The sequence below is a fragment of the Gekko japonicus genome, unplaced genomic scaffold (genome assembly GCF_001447785.1).
Source record: "Gekko japonicus isolate JY-2015 unplaced genomic scaffold, Gekko_japonicus_V1.1 scaffold33, whole genome shotgun sequence".
NCBI classification, from domain to species: domain Eukaryota; kingdom Metazoa; phylum Chordata; class Lepidosauria; order Squamata; family Gekkonidae; genus Gekko; species Gekko japonicus.
Genome location: NW_015174272.1, coordinates 2,035,516 through 2,048,775, shown reverse-complemented (window position 1 = coordinate 2,048,775; position 13,260 = coordinate 2,035,516). Strand labels below are relative to the sequence as shown.

Sequence of the window (13,260 nt, the reverse complement as noted above, 5' to 3'; positions counted from 1 at the left end):
AGAATGGTACCCAGAAAAAACCTGTTGCAAGACAGGCCCCAAAGAGAAAATAACAGAGCACCACTAGTGGTCACATACAGCTCTCAGCTCAAAGCATTTCAATGCATCATCAGCAACTTACAACCTCTACTGAATAATAACAGTTCTCTTTCACAAGTACTGGGGGGGGGGGGCAAACCTTTTCTTGCCCACAGACAGCCCCCCCATCTTAAAACAACTCACCCACAATAATACAACATCTAATTTGAACATGGACGCTGGTACCAGAGCTTGCAATAAACCCAGATGCCAGCTTTGCTGCTACATACGCCCAGACAACACAATCAGTGGACCTCACAACATCAACTACACCATCTCAGGCTCATTCACTTGCTTATCTTTTTACACTGAATATACCCTTAAATGCCAACAATGCCCTTCAGTTCTCTACATAGGGCAAACAGGTCAAACTTTACGCTAAAGGATAAATGGACACATTTATCTGACATCAAGAATCACAAAACTGAGAAACCTGTAGGAGAACACTTTAGCCTTCCAGGACATTCAAATTAGCTTTTTTATTGCAAAGGAATTTCAGAAACCGACTAGAACAGGAGATTGCTGAGTTACAAGTAATTACAACAGGACAATGGACCCCCAGGACTTAACAGAGATATTGGTTTCTTATTTCACTACACATGAGAACGTCATTCAGTTTTCACATCTATTTGTAAACTCTTTTATTATGCTGATTTGCTGCTATTCACAGGTCTTACCAATTGCCTTCATCCAATCTTAGCTATATTTATTGCTCAATTACTTATGCTTCTTTATTCTAATTAGGCCTTCCCAGCAATACCCTCCCCACCCTTTACCTAGATACAATGGCTGATTACCTCTGTTTCAGTGTATCTGAAGAAGTGTTCGTGCACACAAAAGCTTATACCCAGAATAAAACTTTGTTGGTCTTAAAGGTACCACTGGACTCAAACCATGTTCTATACTAATTATAGTTTGAGTTAATCAAAAGCTGCTGTTTAAACCTTGTACCAAAACTAGCCTTCCAGTTTCTATTCTGAAGGCTGCTTTCTGCTGGTACACTGATTTTCGTGCAGTAAGCATTTGAACTAGGTCAGTCACTTCACATGTCTGATCATTGTTATATTTGGGGAGGGGCCCTTGCATGCAGACTGTTAAATGAAAAAGGAGGCTACTCCCTTGCCCTTCATTTGAAACCATGGTTTGAGTGTCTGCTAAGTGGGGGATGGGGAAGTCTACCTAAAGAGGGGCCACAGTTCAGTAGCAGAGTATCTGCCTTGAATGCAGAAGGTCCCAGGTTCAATCCCCGGCATCTCCAGTTAAAAGGACCAGTCAGTAGGTGATGTAAAAGTAGACAATACTGGCCTTGATGGTCTGATTCAGTATAAAGCAGCTTTGTGTTATTTATTTTTTTTATTTGTGTCATTTATGGTCCACCTCAAGGCAGATTACACAGAGTGAGTCAATACAATCAACAGGATGGAGTAGCCAATAAACAATGCAACAGGATTAGAGTTGTAGAACCGATTAGAAATCCAATACAAAACCAAAGCTAAGCATAAGTCTTAACATGACACATTAAATGATAGAAACATTACATTGTAGGATCCTGGTTACAGTAAGCTATAGACCTTATCTAAATAACTGCGAATTATTTAGTATAGTGCAACTCTGTTGCCTGCATAGAAAAGCTCTCTTGAATTATTCAGTTTTGCATAGTTTGTAAAAAGCCAGGAGAATGGAAGCCTCAAGCAGGTCATTACATAGGAGGCACAATGGAGAAGGCACATGTACAGGTAGTTATTGATTTTGCCCATTTGCAGGTTGGTCCCTGCAGAAGACCTTGCTCAGATGAGTGAAGCTGTTGTGGTGTTGCATGGGGGAGAGGCGGTCTCACAAGTATGAGGAGAAGAAGAAGAGGAGGAGGAGATTGGATTTATACCCCGCCCTTCACTACCCAAAGGAGTCTCAGAGCGGCTTACAAACTCCTTTCCCTTCCCCTCCCCACAACAGACACCCTGTGAGGTAGGTGGGGCTGAGAGAGTTCTGACAGAAACTGCTCTTTCAAGAACAGCTCTTGTCAGAACTATGGCTTGCCCAAGGTCATCCAGCAGGTACAAGTGGAGGAGTGGGGAATCAAACCCGGTTCTCCCAGATTAGAGTCCGCGCACTTAACCACTACAACAAACTGGGTCCAAGGCCATGAAGGGCTTTGTATATAACAGCCAATACTTTAAATTGAGGCCGGTAACGGATGGATAGCCAGTAGAGTGACTGTAGAATGGGAGTAATATGCACCAACTAACTCCCAATAATAGCTGAGCCATGGCGTTCTGCACCAACTAGAGTTTCTGAATTAATTTTGAGGGAAGACCAATGTACAGTGCATTACAGAAGGCTAGTCTGGATATCACTGTGGCATGGATCCAAGTGGCCAGATCAGCCGTTTCAAGGTAAGGGGCCATCTTACAGGCTACGCTGAACTGGGAGAAAGCCTTTTTGGCAACTGCATTAACTCCAGCAATTATATTGGGGCCAGTATAACCCCAAGGCTTTTAACTCAAGTCAGCAAAGGTCAGCTAAACTCTATCAAAAGTGGGGAGTGCAAGGTCCTTCAAGATCTCTGCCTTCCCAACCAGTACTACCTCTTGTCATTTCAGGCTTTAGTTTCAGTTTGTTTGCACTTAGCTGACTTAGCACAGCAGCCAGGCAGCAATTTAGGATCTCTACGCTGAGAGAGTTCTGACAGAAACTGCTCTTTCAAGAACAGCTCTTGTCAGAACTATGGCTTGCCCAAGGTCATCCAGCAGGTACAAGTGGAGGAGTGGGGAATCAAACCCGGTTCTCCCAGATTAGAGTCCGCGCACTTAACCACTACAACAAACTGGGTCCAAGGCCATGAAGGGCTTTGTATATAACAGCCAATACTTTAAATTGAGGCCGGTAAGTGATGGATAGCCAGTAGAGTGACTGTAGAATGGGAGTAATATGCACCAACTAACTCCCAATAATAGCTGAGCCATGGCGTTCTGCACCAACTAGAGTTTCTGAATTAATTTTGAGGGAAGACCAATGTACAGTGCATTACAGAAGGCTAGTCTGGATATCACTGTGGCATGGATCCAAGTGGCCAGATCAGCCGTTTCAAGGTAAGGGGCCATCTTACAGGCTACGCTGAACTGGGAGAAAGCCTTTTTTGCAACTGCATTAACTCCAGCAATTATATTGGGGCCAGTATAACCCCAAGGCTCTTAAGTCAGCAAAGGTCAGCTAAACTCTATCAAAAGTGGGGAGCACAAGGTCCTTCAAGATCTCTGCCTTCCCAACCAGTACTACCTCTTGTCATTTCAGGCTTTAGTTTCAGTTTGTTTGCACTTAGCTGATTTAGCACAGCAGCCAGGCAGCAATTTAGGATCTCTACTGCATCACCGGAGACTTGAATAAGGACATATGGAGCTGGCTATCATCCACATATTAATGATAGCCAACCCCAAAGCTAAAAATGATTTTTCCTAAGGGCTTCACATAGAGGTTGAGAAGAAGAAGAAGAAGAGTTAGATTTATACCCCGCCCTTCCCTCAGTCTCTCAGAGCAGCTTACAATCTCCTTCCCTTCCTCTCCCCACAACAGATACCCTATGAGGTAGGTAAGACAGAGAGAGCTCTGAGAGAACTGCTCTTGAGATAACAGCTCTGAGAGAACTGACTGACCCAAGGTCACCCAGCCAGCTGCATGTAAAGGAGCAGGGAAATCATACCCAGTTCCCCAGATGAAAGTCCGTCACTCTTAACCACTATACCAAACTGGCTAAAAATGATGGAATCACACACTGATGATATCTAGTTTCCAATAGCAACCATTTGAGTTCATTCTGTGAGAAATGATTTGAACCAGTTCATTGTGCATCCCCTGACACCCACTTCTGCCTCTAAGCATCTCAACAAGATAGTATGATCTACTACAGGGATGTCAAACTCGTTTGTTACAAGGGCTGGGTCTGATTTTTTCAGATTTTTTGGGGTCCTTTACTCCTTATGGGGAAACATTCTGGACGGCTCGAAGGGTTGTTTTTAAAGGTACATGCACCAATATTGAAGCAGAGCTGCTGGTGCCTGTTCTTTAAATAACCCCCAAGTTTCAAGACAATTGGACCAAAGGGTCCAATTCTACTGGCCCCTGAACCGGGTGCCCCAGCTGTTCTCCATTATTTTCTATGAGGGGGTAAAACCCTGCAAGCTGCTTCCAGGGCAAAAAGGCATGCCTGCAAGTAGCAATCACTGAGAGCAAACAGAACCATTGCAGAACCCAGTAACCAGAAGCCAATATGCCAAGCCAAACAGAACCAAACTAAAACCAGAGAGTCTCTGCAGTGGAAATTGAAGGGGGCATTTTTGCAAGCCCAGCAGAACCAGTTGCAATGTACAGAATGCCCAGCAGAACCAGTACCACTGTGGCAGTGCAAACGCAAAAGGACTGATGTCAAACCACAGAACCACAATAACTCCAAGTGGGGGGGGGCGTTTGCAAGCACAATAGAACCAATTGCAGTGGACAGAATGCCCAGCAGAACCAAGTGCCACTGTGGCAGTGCAAGCTCATCAGGACTGATGTCAGACCACAGAATTCAAACAAATCCAAGCAAGCACTGCACAAAAATCCAGGAAGGGGACACAAAGGAACACTGCAAAAAAGGTCGGGGACAACCTCTTGAAACTGATAAGACTCGTTTGAAATTGACAAAAGCAGCCTGGGAAGCCCACAGACCACCATCACCCCTGTATAGAAATATTGATTTCTAAAAGCCTCCTGCCTTCTCATGTGATATCTTCTGATAACGCTGTGGCTTACTTCCTCTCGCAAGCCAAATAGTGAGGCCCAGATGGCCTCAATAGCATGCCATATAACCACACATTCTTTCACACCTCTAAGTGAAAGAGCTAGACTTCAAGGTGCCTGCTTTAAGGCTACATGGGCCATGTCACGTACATCATGGAGAAGCTGGAGTGGGGGTCACCTGACTGCAGAGGGTGTTCCCAGACTCCCAGCCTATCTCCTCAGGTCACTATGACAACTATGTTTTGGACACACCTATGTCTACTCACAATTGGCTCCTGGCCAGGGCTAATTTGTGACTAGATTGGGGTTTAATTGTCTGGTCCTTTGGAAGAGAGCTCTCTGTTCCTGCTCTCTCTCTACTTGTTTGAATTGCTGTCCCAGGTGGGACAAAGAACTGCTTTGTGAGCTGAGCACATGCTTGCAAAGATGGAATTCCTGCTATTACAAATCCCTTGGTGTCTAACTGGATTATTTGGACTGATGCTATCCTGAATTGGTAAATATGAATTACTGTTTAGTTAAGGCAAACTGCCCTAGCCTTTCTTGTTTTGAAATCCTTCTGGTCTATGCTAAGCTCTGACTGAATAAACATTATCCTTGTTTCTAACTTGTCTTGATCTTGTAACTGAGTTCTAAGCCCATTTTCTTGTGCCTGGCTGGCTGCACGCTACCACTGAGCATAAAGAGTGCATCTCAGAGGAGGTGCTAGTGTGTTCTGTCCCAGAGGCTAACCTAAAGGTTTGGAATCCCTCCCTTGGGGAAAAGCCGGGACTAGTTAAAAAGGGATTCTGGTGGCATATTGTTCTGAAATCCAGAGAGGGTAGTCTACCTCTCTGGGTTGTTGTTTAATGTATTGAAAAAGTATAGGCTTCCCCTCATTCCTGGACAGGCTGTGGGGTAGAAATCTATACAACCCCAGATACAGAAACAAAGCGGGAAGGGAAAACAGTTCCCCAAGAGCCTGCTAATGCTGACCCAAGCCTGTAGTTACAGTGGGGCTTTGGGGGGCTTCACCCCCTTTCTTAACAGTACATAGGGTTGCTAAGTCGTGGCGGGGGACCATGTGTCTTTGCAGAATCCGTGCCGCGGGGACAGCAAGATGCGTTGCACCCGCCGTCACCAGGACATGGTGCTATGCGTCGCTCTGGCAACTGGGCTCCAAACAGCCCTGTTGCCAGAGCGACGCGTAGCATCATGTCCTGGTGATGGCGGTGCAACGCATCTCGCCACCCCCACAGCGCGGATTCCGCAAAGACATGCAGATCCCCCACCACGATTTGGTGAGATTTGGGAGCCCTAACAGCACAGCCCCACAAGAATTTATCCTATAAATGCTTTTTTCAATCATTTAAAAACATTTTTTAAAGGTGTGTGCTCCTTTAAGCAGAGTGGGGTGCTGTAGTTGACTAATTCCCACACTGAGCAAGAGGGTTGGAGTAGGTGACCTCTAGGATACTTTCTAACTCTGTGTCAAGAAACTGGTCTCCTTTAAGAGAGATTAATTGCCTAAGTGTTAGCTTTCTTTACTATAGAAGTTATCACCCCCACCTGCCAGCTTGTTATCAGAATTGTTGCTTAGGCTGGCAGAAGGGATTCACTTGCAGCAGCTGAGAACTGTCATCTGATTGGGTGACAGCTTGCAATTTAGAGATCTATTCTGATGCCAACTTTCTATTGGCTAAATGGCTTTTCTTTCTATACTGAGAACTTCAGCCTCACCAGAAAAAAATTGCCCCACAAGCTCCTGGCTACCGGCCTGTGCTGGCTCCTGATATTCCTGGTAATTCCCAAATATTTCTCGGATTTTTGGGGACCATTTTTTCAGTTTTCCAAAAAAATCCCAGCTATATTAGGAATCCTTGGGTGTCCAAATGCAAACCCCTAGAGACAACAAACATAGTGGTTTCAGTGAAGGAGAGTGAACAGCAGAGACCCAACTGGGAAGGCCAGGTCAAATGGAGCCGAAGGTAGGGGGCTTCAGGTGCCTATATACTAATGCCCAAAGCTTGGGCAATAAGATGGAAGAGTTTGAGCTTCTAATGCAGACAGAGAGATATGATTTTGTAAGCATTACAGAGACATGGTAGGATGATTACCATGACTGGAATGTGGTGGTGGATGAACATGAGTTGTTCAAGAAAAACTGAAAGAGTCGAAGAGGAGGCAGAGTGGCACTGTATGTGAGGAGAGGGGTTGCTTGTCAAGAAATACTGGAGGAGGTGCGTGAGTGGAAAGTATCTGTGTGAGGATAAAGGAAGGAAGAGCAAACAGTATTGTGGGTGGAGTCTGCTACAGACCTCCTGATCAGGGGGTGGAGGTGGATGAAAATGTCGAGACAGTGTGTAACTGCAATAAAAAAGGCCAACACTATGCTGGGGATTATTAGGAAGGGAACTGAAAACCAGCCAGGATCATAATGCCCCTGTATAAATCAATGGTGCAACCTCACTTGGAGTACTGTGTACAGTTCTGGTCACCACACCTCAAAAAGGATATTATAGCATTGGAAAAAGTGCAGAAAAGGGCAACTAGAATGATAAAAGCGTTGGAGCACTTTCCCTATGAAGAAAGGTTACAACGCTTGAGGCTCTTTAGCTTGGAGAAACGACAGCTGAGGGGTGACATGATCTAGGTTTATAAGATTATGCATGGGATAGAGCAGGTAGAGAAAGAGGTACTTTTCTCCCTTTCTCACAATACAAGAACTCGTGGGCACTCCATGAAACTGCAGAGCGGTCGGGTTAGAACGGATAAAAGGAAGTACTTCTTCACCCAAAGAGTGATTAACACTTGGAATTTACTGCCACAGGAAGTGGTGGCGGCTACAAGCATGGACGGCTTCAAAAGGGAATTAGATAAACATATGGAGCAGAGGTCCATCAGTGGCTATTAGCCACAAGGTATAGATAGGGACTCTGGGGCAAGTGATTCTCTGTCATCTTGGTGCTTGGGGGGGTTAACAGTGGGAGGGCTTCTAATGTCCTGGCCCCACTGGTGGACCTCCTGATGGCACTGGTATTTCTGGCCACTGTGTGATACAGAGTGTTGGACTGGATGGGCCATTGGCCTGATCCAACATTGGCTTCTCTTATGTTCTTATTTTCTTATGCCCTCCTCGAGCAGCTTGATAGTATATCCAAGCAACATGACCTTGCAGTTATGGATGGCCAACTTCCCTGATGCGTTCTGGGAGACAAACTCTTCTAAGTGTCCAGAGTCATGCTACTTCCTGACCTGCTTGGCTGACAACTTTCTTTTTCAAATGGTGGCGGAAGCTACCAGGAGCTCAGCCATACTCAACTTAATAGTAACCTAGAGGTAAAAGTTAGTAGATGGGTTAAAGGTGGTTGGGGAGGGGAACACAGGGGGAAGGGATCATGTCCTCCTAGAATAATTCCTTTTGCTGTGGGGGGCCTAGGAAGTTCATAGCCAAACGTGTATGTTAGAGTTTAGTAGGGCAGACTTTAATGAAAAAGAAAAAGAAACTACAATATAGCTACGCATGTAGTGCTAATGTGCAAAATATTGTTTATAATTTAATTATACATTCACAAGTGCTAAAATATCATTTAAAAACCACACCCCTATGGTTCTACATATGAATACCTAATCCTAATATAAAGACAAATGTCCAATCATATAAATACAGGTAAAAATGTACAAATTATATCCACATACAAGAACTAATACCAAACGTGTTTCAGCTAAAAGCCTTCCTTGGTGGTAAAATTCAAACTGAGTTCCCCATGATGTCCTGATGGGTAAACTGGAAGACTGTACTCTAGGACAGTTAGGTGGTTAGGGAATTGGTTGGAGAACCGCACCCAAAGGGTAGTTGTCAATGGCATTTCATCTGATTGGAGGGAGGTATCCAGTGGGATGCCACAGGGCCTGGTACTTTCCAATATTTTTATAAATTATCCGGATGAGAAGGTGGGGAGACTACTCATTAAACTTGCAGATGACACCAAATTGGGAGGACTAACGGATACCCTGGAAGATATAGAATTCAGTGAGATCTGAACACATTGGAAAATTAGGTGGATGTGAATAAGATGCAATTCAACAAGGATAAGTGCAAAGTTTTATATCTGTTTAAAAAGATGAGAAGCATGCATACTGGATGGGGGGGACACACTTCTGGGTAGCAGTGCGTGTGAACAAGATCTTGGGGTACAGGTGGACTGTAAGCTAAATATGAGCAGTTCAGTGTGATGCAGTGGCAAAAAGGACTAATGAGGTCTCGGGGTGTAGCAACGGAGGCATAACATCCAAATCACAAGATGTCATAGTCCCGCTTAACACTGCATTGGTCAGGCCGCACTTGGGAGTATTCTGTGCAGTTCTGGAGGCCTCACTTCAAAAAGGATGTGGACAGAATGGAATGGGTGCAGAGGAGGGCGATGAAGATGACCAGGGTCCTGGAGACAAAGCTGTATGAGGAAAGGCTGAGGGACTTGGGAATGTTCAGTCTGGAGAAGAGGAGGTTGAGGGGGGACATGATTGCTCTCTTTTAAGTATTTGAAAGGCTGTCACTTAGAGGAAGTCAGGCAGCTGTTCCTGTTGGCAGCAGGGGATAGAACTCACAATAATGGGTTTAAATTGTGCACTTAGAGATACTGGCTGGATAGCAGGGAAAAAATTAACAGTAAGAGTTGTTCAGCCATAGAATAGGCTGCCTAGGGAGTTGATGAGCTCCCCCTCACTGGCAAACTTCAAGCAGCGGCTGAACATGTGTCAGGGATACTTTAGGCTAATTCTACATTGAGCAGGGAGTTGGACTAAATGGCCTGCATGGCCCCTTCCAATTCTATGATCCTAATACTTCAAAAGAAAATTCTAGATGTGTTAAAGGAAGGCAGATTTTAAATATGGGAACTCCTGATTCTGCTTATCGAATCCTATTTATCTCTATAGTCTTTCTGATAGCTTATAGCCAGTGGTTCAATGACCCAAGCAAATAGTAATGAAGATAAAGGGCTGACCTTGCTGGGAACCACACTTTTATTCAAACTGGGATCCACTCATAACTATTCTGGGTTTTATGCATTGATTGTACCAATCTTGGAACCCTCCCACCTAAATTAAAAGCCTCTAAAGTTATCTTTAAACAGAAATACTTTTTTATTCCATTTGAATATTCTCACATTTTCAGCAGAAGATAGTATTGTTTCAAGGCCTTAGCAATAAAGGAAGAAATCAGGTTATTTATATTTACAAAATAAATGCCCAGGTACCTGCAGGATCATCTTCTAAAGTATGTTGCTAGAGTCATTCTTCAGTACAATTAATGAATTCATGAGTAGATACCAAGATCCTGTGAAGAGATTACATTATATTCATACTTAAGTCTGAGAAAAATTCATTGTTACCAGAAACATGTAGACCAGTATCCTGTGGAACCATGGTTTTAAAATATGTACACATTTTGACTGCTACATTGAACCTTAAGTGTACTGATGAATGTCAAATGCATTTTATATTTGGAAGAACAATATAAGACATTTGACAAATAGCAGTGTTCTTAACACTAAGCAAACCAAGGAGGCATATGTCTTGGTGGTCTTAAATGCAGAGAAAACATTTGACTGTGACAATTTATGTACTTAGGGGAATCATTATAAATTGACAGATACTCTTGTGCACTTTAAAGACAAAGGAACCTATTGTGGCAGAAATCACAATAGCTATCTGAAGTTTCTGTTGAGTCTGTCTGATAATACCACATCTGCATATGAATTCCAGTTCAACAGTTTGTTCCTGCAATCTCCTTCTGAAGCAATTATACTAAAATACTATAACCTTTAAGTCCTTTGGTTTCTGAGTGTTTTCTTTTTAATGTCAAATTTGTGTCTATTCTCTTGCATAGAGACTGTTGAATATGGCCAAGGGACTTTCCTGGCACATGGTATTGTATATGGGAAGATGCAGGTGAATGAGCCCCCAACACTAAGGCTTATTGGGTCCTATAAGCAGATAAGAGAATTGAGTTGGTACTAGGGTTTTATGCATGGGCTAGTCTTCAAATTTATCTCTGTTGGATGGTCCAATGTTTCTGGTCTGTACTTGTTTCAAATTTGCAAGGTCCTCAAGGTCTGTGAAAGGGAAGGATCATCTTCGAAAAGAGCTTATAGAAATTCCTAATAATACACTAGAGAGATTTCTGTTGTGAGTTGTAGGTGACAACTAGTGAAGTTCTCTTCTCTGCTGAATCTGTCCTGTCAAAAGTAACTTCTGGGTACTTGTCTAAGCAATGAATAAATGTGATGTACTTCGAAGTAATTTATGATGAGAAAAGTAAAGTGTTTGGGCAATTTGGTGAACAGAACAACTTGTTTATAGGTTTGCTCCATTTACTTCTGATAACTGTCCTTGGGTATAGCTGGGTTTGGCTTCTTTCTCCCTGCAGATCAGGTATATCCCTCAAATCACCAGCCTACTGGTTAGTGTCAGACTAGGATCTAGGAGATCCGAAATCCTTACCCGGCCATGGAAATTTGCTGGGTGACCAAGTCATACCTTCACAGGATAAAATGGAGGGGAAATGGTGTTGGTACGCCGTTGGATCCCCAATGAAGAGAGAAGCAGGGTATAAAAATACCCGCTTCGCTAATTAGACCTACCAGTTATCCTAGGTGCAGAAGTAAATGGGGCTTTGCTCATAAATGCATGTAGTCTTGCAGTCCAATGCCATACATATTTTATCAGAAGTCGGTCGTTCCACTTCCAGGTAAAAGTGCATAGGACTGCAGCCTTTACAAACTCAGACTTCCTGAGCAGTGTTCCCATAGAGACTGTGGAGATCTCCCAATCTCAACGTTTATTTCTACGGCTCCGAATTACTTTCTAGCTCAGGTATAAAGCTGGTCCTACAGTTGAGATGCTTTTGCTAGCCGAAAGAACGCCCTCGCCTGCCTGCCTGCCAGAGCTGAATGGGTGCAGATCTCCCAATCTCAACTCAAGTATAAGGCTGGTCCTACAGTTGAGGTGCTTTTGCTAGCCGAAAGAATGCCCTCGCCTGCCTGCCTGCCTGCCTGCCAGAGCTGAATGGGTCTCACGCCTCCAGCGAAGGCGACACGTTCTCCGGCACTGGACTGGAACCGCTGATGTTCGTCTACCAATCCTGTATAAAATTCAGCGGGTCCACAGCCAAGGCTCCGCCCAGCAGGGAAGGCCCGTGAGCGAAGCGCCCTCCTTTCTTTCTCTTTGCAGTGACGGTTCTTGAAGGCTTCCGGTTTGTCGCTGCTGAGAGCGGCTTCGTCACGTGCAGCGATTTATGTCGAGAACGCCCCCCCTCCCCGCCGTCCTGGCCATGTTAATCGGTCTGCAGCACGGCTCTGTTTTAACCAAGAGCTGGTTAAAAGTACGCAGTCACTTTCGCCATAAAAAGTCGTCACGAACAGGATTCGAACCTGTGCGGGGAAACCCCATTGGATTTCGAGTCCAACGCCTTAACCACTCGGCCACCGTGACTCCCAGGCCAGGCTTTCGCTAAGCTTCAGCTAGAGAGATCCGTGCAGCAACTAAATGTGCTGGGGGAGGGAAGGCGGCAGAGAAAAGAAAATCTTGGTAGGCTCAGGGTCCCCCCCTTCCCCAACACGAGCGGAGGAGAGACGAGGAAGCCTGTTAGGCCTTTTGCTCAACGTAGTCCTTCCTTTATGTTCATCTCTCTTGCGGATCCCCATCTGCCTCCAAATACTCTTTCCTCCAGGTTAGCAGACAGTACTGATTCCCAGTGGAATTTCCCACCCTTGTGCGGTTCCAGCTCCCCCTGCTCGCCCGGTTGTCTCCCCTTGTTCGCTATCCTCCTAGACGCCTATTGATCTCTCTCCCTATACAGGGCACGAATTTTTGCCCCTCCAGAACCTTAATCTGACATATTTTCAATGCTTGCTGGATTTTTGTACAATCTAAGTAAATGATAGGGCAAAGTTTGAGTTCAGTTGCACCTTTCAGACCAACAGAGTTTTATTCAAGGTATAAACTTTTGTGTGCAGGCACACTTCTTCACATACAATGAAATGGAAATTATCAGTCCATATAAACAGGTAGAGGGTGATCAGTAAATTAGCATACAGCATAATGAAGATGTTTAACAGATTCAAGGACCAAACAGGAATAACAAGCTTAGTTTATATGGTTACCGTTTGTTTGGGTTTAATTCCAGGCAGGGGAAACATAGTAAAGGAAATAAATATGTCAGTATTGGAGATTGATGGGCAGATGTATCCTTAATTGTGGAATGCTGAGAGTAATTAACTGAGACCCTGCCTATCTCCTCTCAAGCATGGAGGTGACCTTACAGCATCTTCTTGTTTGAAGTGGGATGATTGGCTGTGTAGAGTTAGCTCCCCTATTCCCACACCAGAGAAATACATTCCAATCTACCATTTCAAATTACATTCC

General features: G+C 44.3%; 1 non-coding gene across 1 annotated transcript; it reads right to left on the bottom strand.

The window, feature by feature from the left end:
- Positions 1–12,245: 12,245 nt before the first annotated feature.
- TRNAS-CGA lies at positions 12,246–12,327 on the bottom strand. Its single transcript has one exon. It is a non-coding gene; the product is annotated as a tRNA-Ser (tRNA).
- Positions 12,328–13,260: the final 933 nt, after the last annotated feature.